Source organism: Caretta caretta, chromosome 10, assembly GCF_965140235.1.
Source record: "Caretta caretta isolate rCarCar2 chromosome 10, rCarCar1.hap1, whole genome shotgun sequence".
Lineage (NCBI taxonomy): Eukaryota > Metazoa > Chordata > Testudines > Cheloniidae > Caretta > Caretta caretta.
This window is the reverse complement of record NC_134215.1, coordinates 73,793,407-73,811,497: the sequence shown is the minus strand read 5'-3', so window position 1 is coordinate 73,811,497 and position 18,091 is coordinate 73,793,407. Positions and strand designations below refer to the sequence as shown.

The window sequence follows — 18,091 nt, the reverse complement described above, 5'->3', positions numbered from 1 at the left end:
GGACCTGCCTTCTCACAACTGCCCAGGGGATCCAACCCTGTGAGGGAAATCAGTGATTTGTTTCCACTGGAGGTCAAATGAGTTGTTGCCTTTCATCAGCCCTCACTGCGCAAAGCTTAAAAAAGAAGAAGTTTGCGCCTAAGTGCAAACTGTTTTGTACTATACAAATTAAATCATTAAATAACTTGCATACGATGTCACATGGAACTCCTTGAAACTTGGCAGCTATGCACTCTAGCAAGAGAAATCTATAAAAACATCTCTTAAAATTATTATTAGAGGATGCACAAATGGTACAAGAAAGATGGAAATATGTTCAAAATAGAAGGTAGGGAGATGAAACGGGGAATATAAGTCTAAAAAGGAAAAAAGTCAAAAGGGCTTACGTAGGCATCACATGTTTTAGCCATAAAATGGCCAAGGTGTCAACTGTGTGACCCTGTAATATGTTTTTGTTAAGCAAGATTCTCAACAGTAAATATTAACAGGACCTCTATGATCAGCATCATACAGCAGGAATGGCATCATACAACTGCCAGTTACAATCTAACCTTGCCTTGAACAGGTCCAAAAACTCCACTAAGCAAACTGTTCTGCAGCCCAGTTTTCCTTATCCCAAAGTGCTCCATTTCCCAGCATCCAGGCAGCAAGGTCTAGGGAACAGAGTTATAAAGAGCAAGGAACTAAGTCAGGGATTGGCAACCTTTGGCACATGGCCTGCCAGGGAAAGCCACTGGCAGGCTAGGCTGGTTTGTTTACCGGCAGCGTCTGCAGATTCAGCCGATCGCAGCTCCCACTGGCAGCAGTTTGTTGTCCCCGGCCAATGGGGGCTGCGGGAAGCGGCGGGGGCCGAGGGATGTGCTGGCCAGGGACATATGTCAAAATGCATATTGGAGCTCACCTTATCCACATCTGAAATTAATTTTACATTATCTGCTTAGCATTGTCACTGCAGTTTCTCCGAAAGCCCAATTCAACAGTACGGATCTATGTTCACCATAGCTTCAAGACATTGTAGCTACTAATAATCTAGCCACACCACTCCCAAAGGCAGGGACACTTGATTTTTTAAATTAGGTTGCTGCCACTTTTATTTCCATTAGTGTCTGGAATACAGTACTTGATGATTCAGAGTCTGAATTTCACTTTCAGATCTTTTTAGGCATCTGGTTCTCATTTCCGTCTCAGAACTAAACAGTGTATTTCCTACTAACAAGAATTTACTAACAAGAGTATTAACCAGGAATTTGTGTACAGTTTTTGTGGGGGATATAGGAAGGATATTGTAAGACACAGCATTATTCCATCTAAATCCCAAGGAAACTGAACAATCTTCTCTCCCATTAAGGATGGTCTCTCCAGACAAGTTCTGATGGACATTTGTAGAGCACTGAGTAGTGAACTCAGAACTACCTCTGTCCACACTGTACTTATTGTAAAAAGAAAAGGAGGACTTGTGACACCTTAGAGACTAACCAATTTACTTGAGCATAAGCTTTCGTGAGCTACAACTCACTGCATCCGATGAAGTGAGCTGTAGCTCACGAAAGCTTATGCTCAAATAAATTGGTTAGTCTCTAAGGTGCCACAAGTCCTCCTTTTCTTTTTGCAAATACAGACTAACACGGCTGCTACTCTGAAACTGTACTTATTGTGCGGACTTACTCATGGGTTTTTAGGTCAGAAAGGATCATTCCAATCATCTAGTCTGACCTCCTACCAAACATAAGACAAACACAGAATTTTACCCAGTGATTCATGCTTCATTACCCTCATTGTTAAAATTTTGTATCGTATTTCCAGTTTGAACTTTGCTAGCTTCAACTTCCATCCATTGGATCTTGTTATGTCTTTGTATGCTAGTGTAAGCAGGGGAATAGTCCCGCTATTGTGGGGAACTTTCCTGGCTTCTGCACTACCCTGGTGAAGTGGGCTAGCGAAAGGATCCGAGTCCTCGCTCCCACTTCCTTTACCCAGTGGCCTCCCTGCCCTTGAAGGCTCCCCTTCCACTCTCCTGTCTGGCAGAGTCCTTGTAACCCCAAAAAGGCTGGGCCCAGGATTCCTGGGGGGCTCAACCCCCAACCCTGCTGTGGTCACATAGGACAGGGGCTAGGGTGTCCCCACTCCGGGGTACTATCTCTGCACTGGGCACTTCTCTGACCCCCACTGACCATTACATACAAGTTAAAGCAAATGCAAGTTATTTAATCAACAATTAATTTTAAAAAGAATAAGGAATAATGGGAAAGGTTAAAGGAAACACATCACCCCGCTCTGTGGCAGGGAGCATCACAAACAATGTCTCTGGAACGTCAGGGCAGTTCACAGTCTGTTCCTTGTAAGTCCCAGGCCTTCTTCTCCGGCCCTGGCTGTGCTGCAGGGTTGCTGAGGGTTGGACACTCGCTCTGGTGGTGGCCACACGCTCTCAGGCTCTAAGCGGTAGGATCCTTCTTCCCAGTGTTGCCCCTGACCTGTCAGGGTTATGATCCAAGCCTGGCCTGCAGAGCCCCTTGGCTGAGGCGTCTCCCTGTGCTGGGCCCGCTGCCCAGGGTCCCCCTCGCTCTCCCGAGCTGCTCACAGCACCCAGCTCCGGACTGCTCCAGCCCCAGCTGCACCACTCTGTCTCTGCACTGCTGCTGCTCTGCCTCCAGCTCCCTGGGCTGCTGCTCTGGCCCCTCTGGCTCTGGTTGCTGCAGCTCTGCTCCCAGGCAGGTCTGCTCTGCAGGCTGCTTCTGTGACTCTGCTCCCAGCACTGACCTGCTTCCTGGGCTGCTTCTCTGGCCCCTCTGGCTCTGGTTGCTGCAGCTCTGCGCCCAGGGCAAGTCTGCTCTCTCTGGGCTGTGCCTCTGGCTTTGGGGCTGCAGCTCTGCTCCCAGGACAGGGTCTGCTCTCTCTGCGCTGCTTTTCTGGTCCTTCTGGATCTGGCCCAGCTCTGCTCCCCAGCTTAGCTCAGGCCCCTGCTTTCTCCTTAGCTCGGCCCCACTCTGTCTGACCCAGGCAATTCCAGCTCACAGGGAGGACGGGACCTCCCTGGTTTCCTGACTCCCTGATTAGCCTGCCCACCCTGTCATTCAGGCTGACCTAGAACATTGGCCTCTTCCCATTGTTCCTGGGGACTGCCAGTCCCCGGGTCCTGGTTTCCCATCGACCCTTCCCCCTTTTTAGTACTGGGAGCTAGCAACTAAAACACCCCCACTGAATGTTAGTAAGGGGGCAACAGTCCCCTTACACTAGATTAAAGAGCCCGCTAATATCAGATCTCTTCTTCCTGAACTGGTACTTGTAGATCATAATTAAGTCATCTCAAATTTCTTTTTAATAAACTAAATAGTTTAAATGAGTTCCTTTAATCTCTCACTGTAAAATTCAGAGATTTCATGGCTAGAAGGGTAGTCTAGTCTGACCTCCTGTATAACACATACTGTAGAACAGGGATCAGCAACCTTTGGCACATGGCCTGCCAGGGAAATCTGCTGTGGGGTCAGGACGGTTTGTTCACCTGCCGCATCTGCAGGTTTGGCCCATCACAGCTCTCACTGGCCGCGGTTCACCGTGCCAGGCCAATGGGGGCTGCAGGAAGGGCGGCCAGCGCATCCCTTGGCCCACGCCACTTCTCGCAGCCCGCATTGGCCTGGAGCGGCAAACTGCAGCCAGTGGGAGTTGCGTTCAGCCAAACCTGCAGATGCTGCAGGTTAACAAACCGGCCCAGCCTGCCAGGGGCTTTCCCTGATGGGCTGCGTGCCAAAGGTTATCAATCCCTGCCATAGAACTTTCCCAACAAAATTCCTAGGGCATCTCTTTTAGAAAAACATCCAATCTTGATATTAAAAATTGCCAGTGATGGAGAATCTACCATGACCCTTGGTAAATTGTTCCAATGGTTAATTACTGCCACTGTTAGAAATTTACACCTCATTGCCAGTCTGAAATTGTTTAGCTTCAGCTTTTTCTACTAGATTGAAGAGCCAATTTTAAAATATTTGTTCTCCATGTAGACATTGATAGACTGTAATCAAGTCACCCCTTAACCTTCTCTTTATTAAAATAAATAAATTGAGCTCTTTGAGTCTATAACTAAAAAGCATGTTTTCTAATCCTTTGTAATCATTCTTGTGGCTCTTCTCTGACCCCACTTCAGTCTATCAACATCCTTCTTGAATTCTGGACACCAGAATTGAACACAGTATTCCTGCAGTGGTCGCACCTATGTCAAATACAGAGGTAAGAAAAACCCAGAATCATAGAAATGTAGGGCTGAAAGGGACCTTGAGAAGTCATTTAGTCCAGCCTTCTGCACTGAGGCAGAACCAAGTAAACCTCTCTACTTCTACTCAAGATTCCTATGTTTATGCATCCAAGGATGACATTAGTCTTTTTGGCCACAGCATCACTCTGGGAGCTCATGTTCAGCTAATCATCCACCACTCGCCCCAAATATTTTTGAGAGTCACAGTTTTCCATCCTGTAAATATAGCCTACATTTTTTGATAATAAAAGTATACATTTTCTTTGCTTTACTAAAATGCATATTATGTGCTTGGAATTGTTTGTGAGGCATGTTATTCAGATCATAAATCATTGTTGTAGTAATGTCTACTTCTAGATTTCAACTGTTGGACAATAAGAATAGCACCCCAAAAACAACAAGTAATTATGGAGGCCAGCTCTAACTAGTGATTTGTCAGGAAGGATGGTCTTGCCACTGGACTGGAAATCAGTAGACATGGCTTATGGGACAAAATGCAGAACATAAATCCATGCTTAAGTCAATTCTCACTTCAACTTTGTAGCCCAACTTTAAAGCTGTGATATCCATCAAAAACAAGCAGCAACCCTACACGGCAACAAGCTACCCTGCTGTCTCAAAGCTAATCAGAAGCGACCACTTCCAGCTCCATACCAGTATAATGCAACTAGGAAGTGATTTCAAGCTAACTTTATGCAAATCCAGCGTCGTAGGGGATCCAGCGTCGTAGGGGCGAAACAGGCAGTCAATTGAAAAGCATCGTAAGTGGCGTCATAAGTCAGAGGACTCCCTGTATATAACTAACATCCCACATGAGAAAGGGGAGTCTTTCCAAGAGTCAGAGAAGGCCAGGCCAAATGTCCAGGGTGTAGCAAGAAGGGCCACAGGAGCTTGGAAGAGGGGCAGGCCTGATGACTCAAGAGGGATCCTGGAGCCATGTCAGAACTCTTGACACGGGAGGTGCAGAGAGGCAAAAATGAAGGTGAAAATGGAAGAAATTGAGCAAATATTCTACTGCCGGCATGTGTTGCAGAGTGCAGGGATGGAGACAGGGCAATATGGGAGATGGAGAGCTCCAAAACTGCCTAGTTAGAATGACATAGCCTCATTCAGAGGTATAACCAAGGGTGATCAAAGCGCATCCAAGAAGCCAAATAAGTCTTACAAACTATCCTCTCCCTGTAGTTACAAAGTGAAAACAGAGCTTAACTGGGGGGGAAAAAGTCTATTAATCTACCATTCAATCGCACTACTTCCTTGTACTTATATTTATTTATTTCTCAATGTCAAAGCTTGGGTATTGGAAGTTTAAACCTAAACCTTTAATGGATTTAATTATCTTCTAACCTCTCCTGTTTTGCTCTATCCCCACTCCAGCTGTCCATATCTACACTTCTAGATACAGACAAGAGCCAACAAGTTTTTATATGTATTTTTCTTAATTTATTGAAGCATTTTGGATACAGATCAACTTTCCTTGCTTAGTGTTTATTCAAATGTGACCAGTCTTGAAATAGGAATAGCATAACTTTAATAAACAGATTAGGAAGTAGTCTGTCACTGTAGACTCTGTACCAAGCAGAAAACGTTTATTCCTTCCCAAATTTGGACTGATTAGTGCCACAGGATGGATTAACTTTCAAATAACGTTATTGTGAGATGTGCAGGGTTGCATGGATCATATCAGGCCCTAGGACATTTAAACATGAGAAAATGGCTGCCCGTTTCTGAATTTCTAAGGACAGGGCTTGTTCCAAAGTCCAAGAAAGTCACAGGGAGTCTTTGAATCAGGGCCTTAGAGGACGATTAAAAAAAAAATGACATGCAGTGCATTAGTTAGTTAATACAAGAGAATTAGTGCTTCCTACATCAATACAGTTATCAACCAACACCCTTACCTCCCAAGAAAATGCTGAGGGAACTAGTATTCCCTGAATGTTAGCAAATCTAGATCTGGAGAGCTAATTCCAAAGGCTGCAACAACAAAATTCTTGCAGCTGGGTGTGTCCCTACCTGTGTGTGGGCTGGAAGGGGGCTTGAGAGCCTGTCACAGCAACACAGTGTAAAGATAACCCAGGCTGGCGGGTCAGGTGACCTCAGTAGTACCCCAGTTCCAAGTGAGACCCTAAAACAATACTTCCTCGCCTATAATATCTATAGATATTTTTTAAAAATTAAAATAAAAAGTAAAATCACACTATGTATTTTTGCACCCTGATCACTTAATAATTGTTATTTAACTAGTGACAAAACAATGGATTATTTCACAATTTAAGGACACACACACACTTAATTGTTTTAAGTTTCGCTATTCCTTATAAGCTTTAAAAAATTAAATCTGTGGATATTTAACACTGTAACCTCAACTTCCTAGATTTGTTATGGACAAATCAAAACCTATAAACTTCACTTGAGGGTAATTGTGTATCTTGATGTGATCAGTCCACTGTAGCTGGCATTGACAGATATACAAAGCAATATTCTTCTCTAAGACATCTCAGTGGTACACCACAGCACATAGGCATAAATCTCCTCCAACATTTCAGGAATGTTTCAGAAATCTTCATTGTCATTTCCATTTTACATGATATGTTACTCCTCAGCTGTGCCACTTTCACAGTTTAAAAATAAAAAAAGTAAAAATTCCCAGAATTTGATATATGGGTTTTAAAAATTGACTTAAACTGGTAACTTTTTAAAGATAGCTTTGTTCGATGGTTATAAAAACTTTTTTGAGAGAGGACTAATAATTCCAGGACATAATCAAAGTAATAGTAAAGACTTGCTTTATATCAGTGCAGTGTGTATACGTGAAGGGTTAGCCCCAGTGTAACTCCATCTACGTAGTAACACCTGTGCTCAACACTGTTCACCATATCAATGGTAGACAAGGCCTCAGTTTTTGTTGTTTTTTAAAATGAGGATTTTTCTCATTAAGATTTAGTTAACTGCAAAAATGCAGTAGTTAGCATTAAAAGGAAAACAATAATGTGACCATCCTAATAAATTTTGATGCGTGCGTATCGTACACGTCCAAGGTACTTTTCATATCTTTTGGCATGATGGCCGCAGTCCTCATGCAAGGCAGCTGCCACGTTGAAGGCAATGAAAATGTAGTTTGTACAGGGAATGCAGGATCAAATGTCTTATTTTACCTCTGTTATTTTATTTTAAATTACATCAATTTAGATAATAAAACAAAATGGCAGATGAAATTCAATGTTGATAAATGCAAAGTAATGCATATTGGCAAACAGAATCCCTACTATACATATAAAATGTCTAAATTAGCTGTTACTACTCAAGAAAGAGAACTTGGAATCACTGTGGATAGTTCTCTGAAAACATCCACTCAGTGTGCAGCAGCAGTCAAAAAAGCTAACAGAATGTTGGGAATCATTAAGAAAGGGATAGATAATAAGACAGAAAATATAATATCACCTCTATATAAATCCATTGTACGTCCAAATCTTGAATACTGTGTGTAGATGTGGTCGCCCCACCTCAAAAAAGATATTTTGGAATTGGAAAAGGTTCAGAAAAGGGCAACAAAAATTATTAGGGATATGGAATGGTTGCCATATGAGGAGAGATTAATAAGATTGGGACTTTTCAGTTCGGAAAAGAGACAACTAAGGGGAGATATGATAAAGGTCTATAAAATCATGACTGGTGTGGAGAAAGTAAATGAGGAAGGGTTATTTACTCCTTGTCATAACACAAAGACTATGGTCACCAAATGAAATTAATAGGCAGCAGGTTTAAAACAAACAAAAGGAAGTATTTCTTTACACAATGCAGTGTCAACCTGTGAAACTCTCTGCCAGAGGATGTCGTGAAGGTCAAGACTATGGCAGGGTTAAAAAAAAAAAAAACTAGATAAATTCAGGAAGATAGCCATTGATGGACCTATTTGCCAGGATGGGCAGGGATGGTTTCCCTAGCCTCTGTTTGCCAGAAGCTGTGAATGGGTGACAGGGGATGGATCATTTGATTAACTGTTCTGCTCATTCCCTCTGGGGCATGTGGCATTAGCCACTGTCGGAAGACAAGATACTGGGCTAAATGGACCTTTGGTCTGACCCAGTATGGCCGTTCTTATGTAAAGCACTTCTTTAGTCTTTGTTTTGTTTATAGACAATTTTAAATCAGTTTCTCTTTCTGTTCGTGTACTAAGGCCCGATCCTGCAGAGACTGATGCCTAGTGTGTACTTTTAAGTTTTGCTGGCATAGCTATGTCGGTTGCAGGCGTGAGTATTTTCCAGCACAGCTATACCAGCAAAAGCCCTAGCAGTCATACCAGCAAAAAAGCTTATTTTGCTTTGGCAACTTTTGATAGTAGAAGCTGCATCTAACTAGGATAATTTGCCAGTACAGCTATAGACATGGCCTTAGGCACATGCCTAGCTTCACCCAGGTGAGAAGTTCTACAGATCTGGGTTCTCAACACTGCAGGGGGTTATTTAAATCCCCAGCTCCTGAAGAAGGAAATCAGAATGTTTTTTTCACAGAAAATGTTAATTTCCCAGAAAAACAGTTTCTCTGTGACTATTATGCAGCCGTGAAGAATAGGAGACAATGAGAGCATGGAGAGGTGGCAGCATACTTCCTGTAGGTCTGAGGAAAACAGGAGCAATTTTCCACTCAAAGGCAAAAAAAAGGAACAGAGGAAATTAAGAGCATTTTAGAATGTTTCATCCTCCTCTGGTAAACCATGCCTCCCTCTGATCCACAAAAGCAGATGATTAGACAAAGCTGCTGCCAAGAAAGTGGCTGTGTGACTGCACATGGTACTGAAGAACAAGAATCTGGAGTCTGCTCCCAAACTTACCTTGCCACACAAGAATAAGAAGCTGAGACTGATAAAGCCTGACATCCTAGTAACAGACCAATAATTCAACAGATTGCACTAAAGTTGTTATGACATACAGAAGGCCTGAAGGGATGGTACCACCCTGCCAACACTTACTGCATAGCCACTGGTGCAAAACTTCAGATGCTTCTAAGAAGCTACTTTTAAGGGGAAGAGGGAAATAAATCAGCTAGGAGTAGACTAAAACTACAGCATTATACACAAGTAGCACTGTTGGAAAAACGCTGGAAAAATGTAATACTTAGTAGCAACAAGCTTTCCTCCATAACCACCCTTTATGCCTAGTAGACATTAAAAGCCTGATCTTATTTACACTGAAGACAAGGACACATTCCCATTGACTTTAGTGTTCAAACCCTAAAGCAGTAATCTCATGAGGAGCAAAAAGAAAAGGAGTACTTGTGGCACCTTAGAGACTAACCAATTTATTTGAGCATAAGCTTTCGTGAGCTACAGCTCACTTCATCGGATGCAGTGAGCTGTTGCTCACGAAAGCTTATGCTCAAATAAATTGGTTAGTCTCTAAGGTGCCACAAGTACTCCTTTTCTTTTTACAAATACAGACTAACACGGCTGTTACTCTGAAACCTCTCATGAGGAGCATTACTTGCCTGAGCAAGTTGACTGGGTAATTATCTGGGCAGCATTCAAGTAAGGGAAATTTCATTTGCTCCAATCCCTTAGACAGAGACAAACACCTACCAGATCTCTATCAAGCATTCTTACAACTACAACACCCACCTGCTGAAGTGAAGAAACAGATTGAAAGAGCCAGAAGGGTACCCAGAAGTCACCTACTACAGGACAGAACAAAGAAAACAACAGAACACCACTAGCTGTCACCTTCAGCCCCCAACTAAAACCTCTCCAGCACATCATCAAAGATCTACAACCGGTCCTGAAAAATGAACCCTCACTCTCACAGATCTTGGGAAACAGACCAGTCCTCGCTTACAGACAGCCCCCCAACCTGCAGATTATAGATAGATTCTTATTATATGTTCCATTCTGTGCATCCAATGAAGTGGGCTGTAACCCATGAAAGCTTATGCTCAAATAAATGTGTTAATCTCTAAGATACCACAAGTACTCCTGTTCTGTTTACCAATTAGTTCATGGGTGGGAAGGGAGATGCCGTGTTTGCCAGCTGTGTGTCCAATATCCACAACTGCATGGTTTGCTTAAACAAATACAATCTGATTATTACATTTGTCACTTTAACATTTACACTTCAACCCAGTCATCATCACTTGGCTTTCAAATGTTGCTCCAGCCATATAGATTTCACAACAGTCACAGTGAAGCCTGTAATCCGAGTATAGTCATTGGTTTTCCGCTTACGTGTTCCTAAGCAAATCAATCACCAAACCTGTTGTTTGAAAAGGATCTGATGGGGTTTTTGATACGTGGAGGGACAAGAGGAAGCCAGTGTCCTGGTTTAATAACCAAGTACAAGTGAATAGCTGTGCTGGTGCGCTGAACGTGTGAGAGTCCCAGGGAAATCAAGCAGAGGGAAATCCCATCCCTTACAGAAGAGGACCCGGGGTCTCCCCCCTTCACTACAACTCCCACTGTCTGTCTCGAGACTCGAAGCAGTCACTAAAGGGGGCAGGGGGCAAACTTTACAGTTAGAAGCAGCACTATGCACCTTGCTTCTGCCACCTCCTGGCCCCACAACACCCACCCCTACACACATCCCTCCACCTTCCTCCAGTGCATCCCATGCCATTACTCCCCACCTTCCTCTCAAGTACACCCAGTGCCCACTCCTCCTCACTCCCTCATCTCCTCCAGTGCCCCTTCCCCCACCTTCCCCAATGCACACAGTGCCCACTCCCTCATCTCCCCCCCAATGCCCTCTCCCCCACCTTCCTCCCACGTAAACCCAGTGCCCACCCCCACCTTGCCCAATGCACCCAGAGCCCACCCTGACCCCACCTCCCCTCAAAGCGCCCAGTGCCCACTCTCCCCCCACAGCACCCAGAGCCCACCTTCCCTCAAAGCCCCCAGTGCCCACCCTCCCTCCACCTTCACTCAAAGCCCCCACCCCCCCTCAAAGCGCCCAGAGCTCACCGTCCGCCCAACCGCCGCCCACAGAACCCAGTGCCCACCGTCCGCCCCACCCTCCCCCAAGCACCCAGTGCCCACCCTCCCCCACCACCCCTCAAAGCCCCCAGTGCCCACCCTCCCCCCACCTTCACTCAAAGCGCCCAGAGCTCACCATCCGCCTCACCGCCCCCCACAGCACCCAGCGCCCACCCTCCCTCCATTGCCCCCCACAGCGCCCAGTGCCCACCCTCCCCCAGCACCCAGTTGCCTACCCTCCCCCCACCGCCCCCCCGGCGCCCACCCTCCCCCCCAGCACCCAGAGCACCCCCCCCCAGCACCCAGAGCCCACCGTCCGCCCCACCCCAGCACCCAGGTGCCCAGCCCTCCGCCCCCTCCACTCGCCTCGTTTCCCCGTCGGTCAGTGCACCCCAGAGTCCCTCTTCCCCGCCCCCGGGTCTGGCCTTCAACTTCACGGGGCAGGGGCAGGGGCCCCCTCGCGTGTCCCTGCCCGCGCCCGAGGCAGCGGCTCTCACCTGCCGGGGTGTCCCGGGCTCCGCTCCCCCGGCGGCTCCGGCTGCAGCTTCCTCGCCCCCGCCGCCGCCACTCGCAGGGGAGGAGCCCCGCCAGCGCCGCGGCTTCCAGGAGCCTCAGCCCTGAGTTAGGGGGAAGCGCCGCCGCCGGAGCGTCCCACCGAGCAGGGAAATCCCACTGCAGCCGGCAGGCACCGGCCGGGAAATCCCACTCCGGGCTCGACGCTTCCCGGTTTACCTTTGGGGCGGGCGGGGGCGTCTGGCGGGTCGGGAAAGGGTGATCCAAATAAAGGGGATCAAGCCGATCCCGATGGGGGAGGTTTAGATTGGATATTAGGAAAAACTTTTTCACTAAGAGGGTGGTGAAACACTGGAATGCGTTACCTAGGGAGGTGGTAGAATCTCCTTCCTTAGAGGTTTTTAAGGTCAGGCTTGACAAAGCCCTGGCTGGGATGATTTAACTGGGATTTGGTCCTGCTTCGAGCAGGGGGTTGGACTAGATGACCTTCTGGGGTCCCTTCCAACCCTGATATTCTATGATTCTATGATAAGCCACCAGTGGTGGACAGTCAGTGACCGCGGGGGGGGGGGGGGGGAGTTGGTGCCAAGCAGCCCCTGAGGGTTATAATTCGGCTTGGCAGAATTCAAGCTTTATTTTTATCTCATTTCTAAAAGATCACATCGATGTTTGTGTTTAAGCATTGTTTACTGCTTTTTTTTCCTTTTTTTTTCCGTTTAAAATGTTGCAGGAAATGGGGCGGGGTGGGGGCGGTCAGACAATAATTAGTTAATGACAGGTTTTGCGATTCATGAAGACGGCGCTTTATAACTGTTAACGCACAACTTGTCATCACCACGTGCCAAAATATACAGTGAAGATCCTTAAATCAAATTCTTAGAAATTCTCAAGCCGCATTTTTCCTCCTTTGCCGGACAATCTGTACATTTCTGTTATCATCGATGGAAATAACTTTTTTATTTTTTTTGGTTTGCGTGCCTAGGGTGAGATCTACTTTTATGGATATTTGCTGATAAAAATCTCCTTCCAACTAATGCTGGTAAAATAAAATAATTTAGGAATATCATTATAAATGTAACCCTTCTGCCCATCAGAGCTGGCAGCAACAAGGGCCGGGTTCAATATCTAGGGGATCCATTCCAATAACACAATGCAAACCGGCTCGAGCCCCCACCCAGTGACCTGGGACAAATATATACCACCCCCGCTGGGCGCCTTCAAGAGGCAATACTTCCCCTCTCGCAAGCACATAGTCTGAGTGTAGCAAAAGCCTTTTAATAACAGAGAGAAACAATGTGGCATTATGTTGGGGAAACACCACCAACAGGATTCATAACACAACCCATGAGCAAAAAAAACCCACCCCAAGCAAATTGGGGCATACCCTTTTCCCTTTGATTCTTGAGTCCAGCAACCCCAAATCACCCAAAGTCCCAAAAGTCCAATGCCCCAAAAGTCTCTGTCCCTGGTCAGGGCAGCCCCAGAGTTCGAAAGTTTATCTGCGGAGCTTTACCTCCCAACCTGGGTGGAAATGGGACGGGGGTAAGAGGCACCTTACATGATCTGAAGCTGACCGCCCCATAGCGGCGCTCCGCTCCGCCAGCCGCCCCACGAACTCCTTCGCTCAGCTCCACGGCCCACAAGCAGCTCCTGCCATCCACAAACTGCTCCGCGTCAAACTGCTTCACCAGCCGGTCCGCAAGGCACTCCAGCCGTCCTGCAAACTGCTCCACAATATATCTTCAGGCTCCCCCACTACTTAACACAACACTCAGTGATTTCAGCTCTTAGGTGAATTCAGCTTGTAGTAGGGGAGCCCCAGTGCTGGTGCACTGTCAGCCCAAAGTGAGCTCAGCAGCCTACAACCAGACTTCTAATGAAATCAAAATTAGCTCTGATATTCTACAGTGGAGAGAGGAGGAAGTGCAATTAGCATGTAAGACCCTCACCAAGGGGCCCATGCCACCAACTATTAATACTTGTCCCCAGCCTCTCTCCATTCACACAGTTTTGGAACCCATGACCCTTGCCTAGCAAGTGCTACTTAGTTGATGGTGAATCCCTCCATCATAACAAAAGGCCACGTACAGTTCTAAGCACAGTTTGCATAATCAGGGTAATAACAATTTATTCTTCCTGCCCCAATAACAGAGACACTGGGGATCCCACAGCAGCCAAAGTGACCATTTGGGCAGCTATGGCCTCATTCTAGGCGGGGTGGGTGTGCCTATGCAAATGAGATCAGCCCCTGAAGTTCTTTTCCACAACTTGCCACACCTCACCACCAGATGTCAGGGTGGAGCTCATCCTGACACTGCTTACATAAAGATCACTAACGAAAAACATTAACAAACACTAATGTGACCTCAACACATATCAAAGTTAGTAAGTTTTGGTTTTTAAAAAAGCCACCCTTGTTTCTAATAGTTGTAGTAAAAATAGACAAGTGCAACCGTGCATAGCATTTCTGTCCTATTCTTCAGGCCTCAGGGTGCATCTACACTATGGCCCCTACAGAACTATAGCTGTTGCTGTTGTGCCATTGTGTAGACACTTCCTAAGTCGATGGAAGGGGTTTTTCCATCAAGGTAATGAGCCCATTTCTCCGAGAGGCAGTAGCTAGGTCAGGGGCAGGCAAACTTTTTGGCCCGAGGGCCACATCAGTTTCCAAAATTGTATGCAGGGCCGGTTAGGGGAGGCTGTGCCTCCCCAAACAGCCAGGTGTGGCCCAGCCCCTGCCCCCATCTGACCTCCCCCCCCAGCTTTTTGCCCCCTGAGGGCCCTCCCGGGACTCCTGCCCCATCCAACCACCCTGTTCCCTGTCCCCATGACCATCCCTGGAACCCCTGCCCCTGACTGCTCCCCGCCACCCCATCCAACCCCCTCTCTCATTCCTGACTGCCCCCTCAGGACTCCTGCCCCATCCAACCACCCCTTCTCCCTGTCCCCTGACCGTCCCCGGAACCTCTGCCCCTGACTGCCCCCCTGCTGCCCCATCCAATCCCCACCTCCTTCCTGACTGCCCCCCAGGACCCTTGCCCCCATTCAACCCCCCTGTTCCCCGTCCTCTGACCGCCCCGCCCCGTATCCACACCCTCACCCCCTGACCACCATCCCGAACTCCCCGTCCTCTCTCCAACCCCCACTGCTCTCTGCTCCCTTCCTGCGCTGCCTGGAGCACCAGTGGCTGGCAGCTCTACAGCCACACCACCCGGCTGGAGCCAGCCACACACCGCGCAGCACAGAGCACCGGGTCACGCTGGGCTCTGCAACTGCGCTGCCCCAGGATCTCACAGCCCCGCTGCCCAGCGCAGTGAGCTGAGGCTGCAGGGGAGGAGGAACGGCAGGGGAGGGGCTGGGGGCTAGCCTCCTGGGCGAGAAGCTCAGGGTCTGGAGGGAATGTGGCCCGCGGGCACTAGTTTGCCCACCTCTGAGCTAGGTGGACTAAAGGATTCTTCAGTAGACCTAGCCATGCCTACAACAAGGGTTAGGTCAACATTACGACTTCAAAATTTTTCACAGTCCTCCTGAGCAATATAGCTAGGTCGATCTAATGTTTAAAGGTAAACTAGGCCTCTTTCTCGCTTGCCCTACCCCTTGGGTAGATTTTCATCACGGCAAAATGGGTGTAATGTACTATCATTCTAATCTGAAAACATTTAACAAATGCTTTGCTCTAGTGTAAGTCACTATGAAAGGTGCAGGGCAAGGGGGAATCAGACACTGTATCCTCAGTGGAAATACAGATGCTACTTAAGGGCTTGTCTAAAGTAGGGAAATTTGCACTGGTGTAACTTGGTGCAAGTGACTAATGTAAACACACTACACCAGTGGTTCCAAAACTAGGAGCGCCGCTTGTTTAGGGAAAGCCCCTGGCTGTCTGGGCTGGTTTGCTTACCTGCCGCGTCTGCAGGTTCGGACGATCGTGGCTCCCACTGGCCACGGTTCGCTGTTCTCAACCAATGGGGGCTGCGGGAAGCAGTGCCGGCTGAGGGATGTGCTGGCCGCCCTTCCAGCAGCCCCCATTGGCCTGGAGAGGCGAACCGCGGCCAGTGGGAGCCACGATCGGCCGAACCTGCGGACGCGGCAGGTAAACAAACCGGCCCGGCCTGCCAGGGGCCTTCCCTGAACAAGTGGTGCCCCTAGTTTGGGAACCACTGCACTACACCAGTGCCAAGCAGGGCTTGTGTAGTGAATCTACTGTGGTGGTTTTGCTAGATAGCTACATCAGTGCAAAAAACCCTCTTGTAAAAACAGTGCCCCAGGCCCCAATCCTGTAAACAGAGATGGGAGTCGTGCCACTGAACTCTGTGACCCAGCTTACAGTCAGATCTGGACAGGCAGACCCTTGGTGAATCCATGTGAATCCATGTGAATCCAACTGCAGGATCAGGGGCAATGAGATTACTCACATGAGTACAGTTACTCATCACATGTCTAAGCATGTTTGATCAAGGCCAAACTTAACTTGGGCCCTGATCGTGCAAGGTACAGTTGCTTAGGCAGACCTACCCACCAGGCATAGCCCCACTAAGGTATCAGGGCCTCAGTGCATGTTTGGGAGGCATGGATCAGTGTTCATGATGCACTCCCTGTCAGTACCCAGCCTAGGCCAGGGAAGTTAATGATCCAACCAGCAGACCAAATTCGGTGGTGAATCCTGATTACATGCCACATGAGGCGCATTGCACATATGCTAAGAAGAATGCAAGTTCAAGGTCTGTGTCTCTGAGCTGTGGTATTAATTTAAGTCATTACTGGCTCAAAGGGCAGAGTTTCATGCCGCTTCACAGGAGTCTGCCAATCACATGCTAACCAGGCCAACCTTGCTTAGCTTGTGCAAGCGGAAGGGAATGGCTCCAGTGGAAGTTACCTGAGAACCAAAAATTAACTGTATATCCCTGCCAAAAATGAAGAAACAATTTTTTGCCATTTTCACTATAGGCATGATATTTTTCATCATTCTCTTTCTAGCTTATCAAAATTAAAACAAAAACAAAAACCCCATATTTGTTTCAGGTATCCAAATAGCTTCTAGAACAAAAGCCATGTGCCCTTGAAAAGCCTGTTCTGTTGAGTCTGAATATGCCCCAAATATATTATATCTAGGCTTCAAAGTGTTAGATTTTTATTGGTAAATGTGGGAAACATCAATTTCACTGTACCCACACAAAAACTGATGAAAAAGTATTTTCATTAATATCAAAATTTACAGATAGACAAAGTGAGAAAAATGCTGTTTGAGAACTTATTACAATCAAAATCACAGCACTTTAGACTTTTGGATTAGACTTGTTACAAATGGACTAGTGAAGGAATAGTAAAAATGGGTAAGGTTTGTTGATTTTATATTTATTTTGTACATTTTAACATAAGATGTTAACAATTTGAGTTTTTAATAGTTTATAAAGCTTTAACTTTGAATCTCAACATCTACTGTCACTGAATAATTGTCTGATACCCCTCCATAATTTCCCACAGCTGTGAAAAATTAGATTGATAAAAATAATAAAAAAATGCTTAAGAATTAATATCGACATTATCCATCTGAATTATAAAAAAACAATTGAGTTCTGCCGCGTCTAATTCTAATTGTTCTGTATACATTTGCATTGTATTACATTACAGCCAAGACAGCCAAACTGAAAATGTGTTGCAAGGCCGCTAATGTAGTATGGAGAGGTGATCTTTCTGTTAACCAGCAAACTAGTTGAACTATCAAATTACCAAAAAGAAAAGGAGGACTAGTGGCACCGTAGAGACTAACCAATTTATTTGAGCATAAGCTTTCGTGAGCTACAGCTCACTTCATCGGATCATCATGCATCCGATGAAGTGAGCTGTAGCTCACGAAAGCTTATGCTCAAATAAATTGGTTAGTCTCTAAGGTGCCACTAGTCCTCCTTTTCTTTTTGCGAATACAGACTAACACGGCTGCTACTCTGAAACCTATCAAATTACCATGACAGGACCCAACAGGATTCCAGAGATGTGACAAGAGAAAGTTATAAAACAAGAAATAAAGCAGTTGTGCAAACTGGCCACTAAAGCAAAGAGGGTTTTGCCTTGTGGTAAAAAATGGGAACAAAAAGAAACAGGTATTGGAAATTACTATAGACACAAGTAGAGCAAGCAGGTAAACCAGGGGCTATATGTACAAGGAGACCTAGACTGAGGCTAAAACACTCATTGTCGTGTATTTTCAATAGAGATAAACAATGACCAGAATAAGACATGTGGAATTTCTAAAGACAGTGAATATTACTGGAGATTGCACAGCATTATTTTGTTTTAGTGGCGGCAGCTGCTTCTGTGTGACTAGTTCTCAAAGTTATCCCTAGCCATTGTATATTATACCGTCAGCACAGTTCATA

The 18,091-nt window shown here is 46.4% G+C and overlaps 1 protein-coding gene across 4 annotated transcripts in view; it reads right to left on the bottom strand.

Annotated features, from left to right (window-relative positions):
• Positions 1 to 11,846, bottom strand: part of MCTP2 (multiple C2 and transmembrane domain containing 2) — a 162,956-nt gene extending 151,110 nt beyond the window's left edge. For all 4 annotated transcript variants that reach the window (XR_012670295.1, XM_048867608.2, XM_075133195.1 and 1 more), the window contains exon 1: positions 11,702 to 11,846. The gene's annotated coding sequence lies outside the window, so the exon portion shown is untranslated. The remainder of the gene's footprint in view (positions 1 to 11,701) is intronic.
• Between the last annotated feature and the right edge of the window lie 6,245 nt (positions 11,847 to 18,091).